The sequence below is a fragment of the Gossypium hirsutum genome, chromosome A12 (assembly GCF_007990345.1).
Source record: "Gossypium hirsutum isolate 1008001.06 chromosome A12, Gossypium_hirsutum_v2.1, whole genome shotgun sequence".
Taxonomy (NCBI): domain Eukaryota; kingdom Viridiplantae; phylum Streptophyta; class Magnoliopsida; order Malvales; family Malvaceae; genus Gossypium; species Gossypium hirsutum.
In genome coordinates, this window is record NC_053435.1 from 67,642,967 (window position 1) to 67,651,996 (window position 9,030).

Consider the following 9,030-nt stretch of genomic DNA (forward strand, 5'->3'; position numbering starts at 1 on the left):
TTTTCATTGAGGAATAAAGCTAAACAATGGTTGCATTTGTTACCACGAGGGTCAATCATTACTTGGGAACAAATGACTGAAAAGTTTTTATTAAAATATTTTTCGCCTGCTAAAACAGCTAAATTACGTAATGATCTCTTCTTTTGTACAGATGGATTTAGAAACATTCTACGATGCATGGGAGAGATACAAGGACCTCTTGAGAAGATGCCCTCACCATGGGTTACCACTCTGCCTACAGGTTCAATTATTTCATAATGGCCTAAATCCTTCGACTCGACAGATGATCGATGCAGCCGCTGGTGGAACTATCAATAATAAGACACCTGAAGATGCTTATGAATTTATAGAAGAGGTGTCACTGAATAACTATCAGTGGCTGGTCATGAGGACAAAGCCAACAAAAATAGCCAAAGTTTATAACGTCGATTCAGTCACCATGCTCTCTAATCAGGTAGAACTCTTAAATAAGAAAATTGATGGTTTTCTTAGTTCTTCACAGGTTCACCCAGTAATGTAGTGCAAAGTAAGTGGAGGTGGATCAAGCAGTTCAGAGTACCCACTTTGTGGCTACAACATGGAGAACGAGCAGTTAAATTACATGGGTAACAAGCCTCGATCTCAAAACAATCCTTATAGCAATACTTACAATGCAGGTTGGAGGAACCACCTAAACTTTTCTTGGGGAGGCCAAGGAAATCAGAAACCACCATCCCCTCCAAGCTTTCAGCAACCACCGTACCAATAGGAGAAAAAGCCGAACCTTGAGAAAATGCTAACAAAATTCATCTCGGTGTCAGAAACTCTTTTTCAGAATACCGAGACGGTACTTAAATGTAGCACCCCAAACCCGACCTAAATTGTATGGCCGAATCTAGCATGTCACATCAAAGTATTTTTCAAAAATTGATCTTTTTGGTAAGAATCTGTTACTGAATCTAAATCTTTTTATTATTATTTAACAAAATTTCTCGTCAAAATGTTTACCAATTTGTTTGCCTTTGGTATATTACTTCAATTTAAACTGCGGAAGCATTTGAAAACTTTGTTGCTGAAAGCTCGTGTTCTTTAGAAAATCGTGCTATTTTGAAAACTCGTGTTTTCCTAGACTAGCAGTTTAGTATAAGAAAACAAAATCCAAATTAAAACTTAAAACCCACCAACGGCTTTATTACAAAAATTAAAACCCAAAATGAAATCTAGTTGCAAATAAAAGAAATAGAAGCAATAGTGTGGCCATCTCCGAGTCCCTCGCAGCTCTAAACCATCTAAGCTTTAAGGATTACCTGCATAGTTAGAACCGGGGTGAGTTTACGAAAACTCAGTGTGTAATCCCTTATTAAACTATAGGAAACAGTGCATCCAGTAACAGTCTAGGCCTGAGCCTTATTCAGTATCAGTACAGTCTAGGCCTAAGCCCTATATAGTAGCAGTGTGGGCCTAAGCCCAATTCAGTAACAATACAGTACGATGTAATGCAATTATGCATCCCACCCAAATCCAACCAGCACACCACCCGTGCCAACCAACACACCATGTTGGGATATAAATCGACCCACCCATCTAGCACACCAATATCGCAGTAAAGCTGCTAGAAATAATGATGCAGCATAGTTGCCAGAAACAGTAAATGTGGCAAAGCCACCAGTATCAGTAATTGTGGCATAGCCACCAGTAATAGTGAATGTGACATAGTCAACAGTACAAAACTTCCTGTATATCAAAATCCTTACCCTATGCAGTATGTCGTGCCATAAATATTATGTGTATGCAAAGTCATACTCAGTGCAATCATATATGTAAATCCTAAGCACATCAATCATACGAAACTTAAGGGCATAATCGTCATTTTACCATACAGGGGTATTACAATCACTTTACCCTACAGGGGCTTTACGTTCATTTTACCCTACAGGGGCATTACGGGCTTTTTACCTATTAGGGGTATTTTAGTCATTTCACCCTACAAGGGTGTTTTGGTAAATTTACAAACCAAGGGTATTTCAGTAATTTTGCAAACCAATGGTAGTTCTATAATTTTTTTAAAGTCAAGGGTATTTTTGTAATTTTGTAAATCAGGGGTATTTCTATAATTTTCCAAATTAAGGGTATTTCAGAAATTTTACAAATCAGGGGTATTTTGGTCACTTTACAAATCGAGGGTATTTTAGTAATTTTACAAGTCGAGGGTATTTCGGTAATTGTACAAGTCGAGGGTATTTCGGTAATTTTACAGGTCGAGGGTAATTCGGTAATTTCACATATCAAGGGTATGTTGGTAATTTTACAAACTAGGGGTATTTTGGTAATTTTGCTAATTGTGGGTATTCAGTAATTTTGTAAACCAAGGGTATTTCAGTAATTCTTCCCTACAAGGGCATTTCAATAATTCTATCCTATAGGGGTATTTCAGTAATCCTACAGTTACGAGATTCACATAGTCTAATCCTATACTTACTACACAATCATACAATTTATCCACTTGGGCACATGGGCCCGTTTGCCCATCCTGGCCCATCGTGACCCTAAGCAACCTAAGCCCACGAGAGCACTCATGATGGCCTTAACCATCACGTCAAAGCTTCCACACGTGCGCTCGCACGCTCGTTTGGCTGCCATCGCCATGTGACCGGCATTTCGGCATTCCGGCATTTGCCGTTCTACAGCTAGAGTAGTGTGAAATACACACTTGTTTATGAGAACGCGCCGAAGTCCACGATCACCAACCTTGGAACATCCTGCAGTTAGTCTTGCTCCCTAACTCATCTGGTTCACTCTATTTCAAGCCAGCTTCTCACCAATACTCATGTTAGCTTCCCGATGTGGGATTACTTTCAACCAATAGGAAAATTCCTCATTCTTATGACCACTTCAACCACAGAGTTTCAATCCAACTCCGCCTCCTACACAGCTCCAATAGCAAAATAAATACTCCACTGCGCATCCCAAGACTTGAACTTTAGACCTCACAGTTACACAACACGCCACCTTGCCACTCCACCACATGCTCTTTCTGTGATAAAAACGTCCATAATTAACTTTAAGACATATGTGCCAACATCCAGATTCACTTAAGAGAAAAACCAAAATGAATTGTAAGAGCCAAGATTTGAACCTAGGCTCCCTTGCAACCTTAAGGACGCCACAACCACTAGACCACATGCTTCCTTGTGTTATTTATTTAACACAAAAATTTAAAAGACCATCATCCAAGCATCCAGGGTTTTATTCACTTAATACCAATTTTTTTTCTAAAGCCCAGGTTTGAACCCAAGATTTCTCCAACAGTTCTCAGGCCCGTTAACCACCAAAGTAGACATTTAATTGTGTCATTTCCTTGCACAATTAAATACCTATATACAACCTCCCTACGGACCCATACTCAAGGCCCAATACTTTTAGGCCCAAATTCGGGGTGTTACATTAAAAATCTACAAGCGTCGATCCAAGGGCTCGAAACTCAGATAGGCCAACTCGCCAAACTGATTTCTGAACGACCACAAGGTTGTGACAGCCCAAAATTGACCTGAGTCCGGAAGTGGTTTCGGGACCGCTAAACCGAGTCATAAAAATAATTAGCTGTCATATTTGATGCTTATTATATGTATATATGCATGTGTGAAAATTTCATATTTGAATTTTGTTTAATTGTAGGTGAATTTTAGTAAATAGGACTTATGTGAGAAAATTTTGAAATGTGATAGGTTAATTTATACGGACCTATTAAAGCATGTAGTGAGAATAATGGCTTTGCATGTTAAATACTCCTTCTTTTATACATAGTGGCCGGCCATGATGGAGCATATATTAGAATATGTGGTAAATTTCCATGAAGTGGTCATTATTTTATGTAAAGGAAAGGAAATAATAAAAGAAATACTAAGGATAATAAAAGTAAAAAAAAAGGGGTTATTACCTTGTTCTTCTTAGCCGTACAAGAAGAAGAAAAAGAGGGGGGGCAAAGGCATTCGACCTTTTGAATGAAGAGGAGGTTAGTAAATTTTGTTAATCTTTCTTTTGAAATCTTAGTTGTTCAGGTTAATCATCACGTTTTTCTTACCTAGCCATACTAAAATTTCGAATTTAGAGTGTTGGATGGAACTTTCGGTTATGGTATGTGTGAGAAGAACTTGATTTTTTTTCTTACCTTTAAGTTTTGATGGATAAAGAAACAAAATATTGTTGATGAAAGAAATTAATGTGTTAAGAGATTATATGAAACTTATTCAGTTTATATATGTTATATGCATTGAAAATGGTTGATGATTTTGGATGTGATTAGATTGAATCGGCCATGGTATATCGATAAGTATGATTTATGCTTGTTATGTTACTCATGGTTAAAACGATTCGGCTATGGTTCGTGTAAAAATAAAATATACATGTGAATTTAAAAGATGGTATGAACAAATGTGGAGTTTTACTAGTTTAGGATTATTCGGCCAAGTGTTTATGTGGTGGAAATTAAGTGTTAAATGGAATGAAAATGATATTATATGGGGGTATGTATATTCGGCCATATGAGTAAATATATAGATGATGTTAAATTTGATTATGTATAATGGGCCATATAGAGTACACATGGTGATATTAACTTTAATTCTCTATAATTGATCAAGTGGATGATATTGGTTTATATGGTTGAATTTGAATTATGAATATGTACCTTGAAATAAAATGTTGCCGTATGCTTCTTTTGATATGAAACTATTAATGTTACGGGATATAAATAACTAGCAAGGTAATTAAACTAGTTGATTTATTTATTTAAGCTCAAGAACCTAAAGGAGAGGCGTCCAACAAGGGGAAATCGAAGGTCATCGAGTAGCCGACTCGGAATTATTTTACCCAACATAAAGTAAGTCATTAAGCATATAGTTTGTATTAATTTAAATGGTCATAACGTCTATGTAATGATGCTGAATGGAATGATAAATATATATATACATGTATGTATGTGGTGATGAAAGTGTTGAATGAAAAGAAAAGAGGTGAGATGTATTGAGTTGTTGATCTCGGCACTAAGAGTGCGGGTATAACATTTATGATCATGAGATTGGCGCTAAGTGTGCGGGTTTAAATTGTACAGCACTAAGTGTGCGAGTTTGATTATGTAGCACTAAGTGTGCGAGTTTGATTATGTAGCACTAAGTGTCGAGTTTGATTATATAGCACTAAGTGTGCAAGTTGATTATATAGCACTGAGTGTGCGGACTTAATATATACTTTTGAATCACTATGGACACTAAGTGTGCGACATTATTGAGTTGATCACGGACAGCGGATCGGGTAAGTACCTCGAGTTCGTGACTAATAAGCGCTATGTTTATATTTGAAGTTGAGCTTGGTAAGTTTGAACCTATGTGACAATTATAATTGAAGTCACGTACATAAGATTTATCATGGAATAGGTGAAAGGTCATTTAGTTGTATGATTGTAACGAAAATAAAATGATGTATGAAAATGCCTCAAATATCCTATTGATTAGTATATGGAATGTGAATGCATGACTTGGTATGAGCTTGAACCGATAGGTTTGAGGAACTATGGTATGGTTCGGTATGGATGGAGTAACTAGCCTCGTTCCATTTTGCTTCCTCTTGTGATAATGTTATTAATGGATGGTAGTGCATTGCTTATGACTTACTGAGTTATATACTCACTCGGTGTTTCCTTGTCACCTATTTTAGGTTTCTTGGACTCGTCTCTTTTTGCGTGATCGGGCCGTCATCGGAGTCATCACACCGGCTAGCAACTTTTGGTATTTTCTTTTTAGTCGTCTAGGAGACGTTTCGCATGTATAGGCTAATATGTTTTGTTGAAATTTGGTATGTAAAATTTTAGCCATGCGAAAATGGCATAAATGTTCGGTTGGATTTGGTTTTATAACGTTAGGTCGTAAGTCTTGGTAATTCGATTTTCTTTTTATGCCATATGTCATGGCTGATTAATTTTGGTGTTAAGATTCATGATATGGCAATAGTGTAGTAGGGAGATGTTTGACAATGATTAGCCTTTGGTATGGCTATCATGATTATAATTTTGTGATATGTATGATGAATTACTAGATAGATCAATGAGAAATCACGAAATGGGCATAGTTGCTTCAGTGACAGATGCTGGCAGCAGCAGTGACGTGGGATTGAAAAATCACAAAAATTAGTAGGAATGGAATTAAATAGTTAATAAATTATGTAATCGAAGCTCGATGAGTCTATTTTCATATAGAAGTACGAAACGATCATATGGACGTATGTTAAGAGATATTCAGGTTCTCGTGAGACAGGGCCAGAACGGTTTCTGGGTTCCCTGTTCCGACTTTGGAAATTCATTATAAATTAACCAGAGATAATTAGGAGTCACGCCATATATTTATAGATTCCTCTCTGAGTCTAGTTTCTATAGAAACAAACGGCATCAGTATTGAAGCTTTGTGCAGGGAGTTATCCAAATCGTAATGCATGAAGGTCAGTGCAGTCGCACCCTGTAATAGGGGAGAATTTAACTAATAAACTGTACTAATTGGCCCGACCAAAAATTCTACAAAAATTCTACCATATAGGTATATGAGTCTAGTTCTAGGGAAAATTTACGGAACTGGATTTTGAGTTTCAGAACTCAAGATATGATTTTTAAAGCGACTAGTACGCAGATTGGCAGCTTGTCTGGGAAATGTCAAATAAGTGGTTTGAAGTCTGTTAACACCTCGTGTTCGACTCCGCGACGGTCTCGGGTTCGGGGTGTTACAATTTTTTGGTATCAAGCTATGGTTTAGTCGGTTCTAGGACTACCATAGCACGTATGAGTCTAGCTATACATGCCTTAATGTTAATGTTTAAATGTGTGATGACTTCTGACGGTTAAAATTTTTGTTTTGATTAGTAAATGGATCCCGGTGTAGAGAGAACCTTGGCGGATGACGTTGAAAGTGTAGCGGCTGCTCCTGCACAAGGGACGCCGCCTGTTGAACCTCAGTCATCTGCGAATGATCAAGGTGAGGGGGCTAAACAAGCCTTCTTTACCATGATGAATGAGTGGGTCGCACAATATGCCCAACCAATCCGGCTGTCCAACAATTCCCGAATTTGAATAATCCACCCCAAGAGCCCGTAATGCCATCAGTCACTGATCCTGTGAGGCTGAGTAAGCCACCTGTAGACTTGATTAGGAAGCGCGGGGCTGAGGAGTTCAGGGCCATAGTTACTGATGATGCTGAAAGGGCCGAGTTCTGGCTTGATAACACCATTCGGGTGTTTGATGAACTGTCATGCACACCCGATGAATGTCTAAAGTGTGCTATATCCTTGTTGCGGGACTCAGCCTACTATTGGTGGAGGACCCTGATTTCCATAGTCCCAAACGAACGAGTTACTTGGGACTTCTTTCAAACGGAATTCCGAAAGAAATATATTAGCCAACGGTTCATTGATCAAAAGCGCAAGGAATTCTTGGAACTCAAGCAAGGCCGTATGACAGTATCTGAATACGAACATGAATTCGTAAGACTCAGTAGGTATGCCCGGGAGTGTGTAGCTGATGAGGTTGCTATGTGCAAAAGATTCGAAGAAGGATTGAATGAAGATTTAAAGCTACTAGTGGGTATTTTGGAGATAAAAGAATTCGTAACACTAGTCGAACGAGCTGCAAGGCGGAAGAACTTGGAAAGGAGAAGAAGAAGGCTGAATTTGAAGCTAGAGACTATCGTAAAAGATCGACGGGTAAAGCTCCGTTCTCAGCTGTAAAGAAGTTCAGGGAGGACACTAATAAGTCGAGGACACTGCGGGAATTTCCATCAGGGCACGACCATCGACGGACTCCCGAGCTACTTCGGTAGCTAGTGTGGGCAATAATCGTCAAGAGAAACCTGAATGTCCCCAATGCGGAAGACGACACCTAGGTGAATGTTGGGGTAAGTCTACTAACAGGGCCTGTTACGGATGCGGTTCGAAGGACCACTTCATTAGAGATTGCACGGAGCTTGATGAGAAGAATAAGATTCAAGGTGCAAGACCTAGTGGAGTGACAACTAGAGGTAGACCACCGAGAATTTTAGGAGGTAGGGGTGGTAGTCAGAGAGGGGCCTCTGATACGGCTGTTCGAGCCGAGAACCGTACTCCTGCTAGAGCATATGCCATTCGCGCACGAGAGGAGGCATCCTCCCCTGACGTCATCACTGGTACCTTCACTCTCTTTGATACTAATGTGATTGCATTGATTGACCCTGGCTCTACTCATTCATATGTATGCGAAACCTTAGCATCCAGTAAGACTCTACCTGTTGAGTCTACTGAGTTCGTAATTCGAGTGTCAAACCCTTTGGGTCAATGCGTACTTGTTGATAAAGTGTGTAAGAGATGCCCTCTAATAATCCGAAATCCTGTTTTCCAGCCGATTTGATGCTTTTGCCGTTTGACGAATTTGATGTTATTCTTGGTTTGGATTGGTTGACCGCGCATGATGCGGTTGTGAATTGCAAAATCAAGACTATTGATTTGAGGTGCGCAAATAATGAGATAATCCGAGTTGAGTCTACAGACTTAAGGGGGTTGCCAGCTGTAATATCAGCAATGTTGGCCCAGAAATATGTAAGAAAAGGGTGCGAAGCATACCTTGCGTATGTACTTGATGACAAAGAATTAGAAAAGAAACCCGAATCTGTGCCGGTGGTTTGTGAATACCCGGATGTTTTTCCTGAAGAGTTACCGGGTTTGCCACCTATTCGGGAGATAGAGTTTGGTATTGAGCTTGTACCTGGAACTACGCCAATTTCGATAGCTCTGTATCGTATGGCACTAACCGAGTTAAAGGAATTGAAAGCTCAATTGCAAGAGTTGACGGATAGAGGTTTCGCTCGACCAAGTTTCTCACCTTGGGGTGCACCAGTATTGTTCGTGAAAAAGAAGGACGGAACCATGAGATTGTGCATTGACTATCGTCAACTGAATAAAGTGACGATAAAGAATAAATATCCATTACCGCGCATTGATGATTTGTTTGATCAACTAAAGGGAGCCTCAGTGTTTTCAAAG

At 39.1% G+C, this 9,030-nt stretch overlaps 1 non-coding gene across 1 annotated transcript; it reads right to left on the reverse strand.

The window, feature by feature from the left end:
• Positions 1-120: 120 nt before the first annotated feature.
• Positions 121-225, reverse strand: LOC121211880 (small nucleolar RNA R71). Its single transcript, XR_005907097.1, has one exon. It is a non-coding gene; the product is annotated as a small nucleolar RNA R71 (small nucleolar RNA).
• Positions 226-9,030: the final 8,805 nt, after the last annotated feature.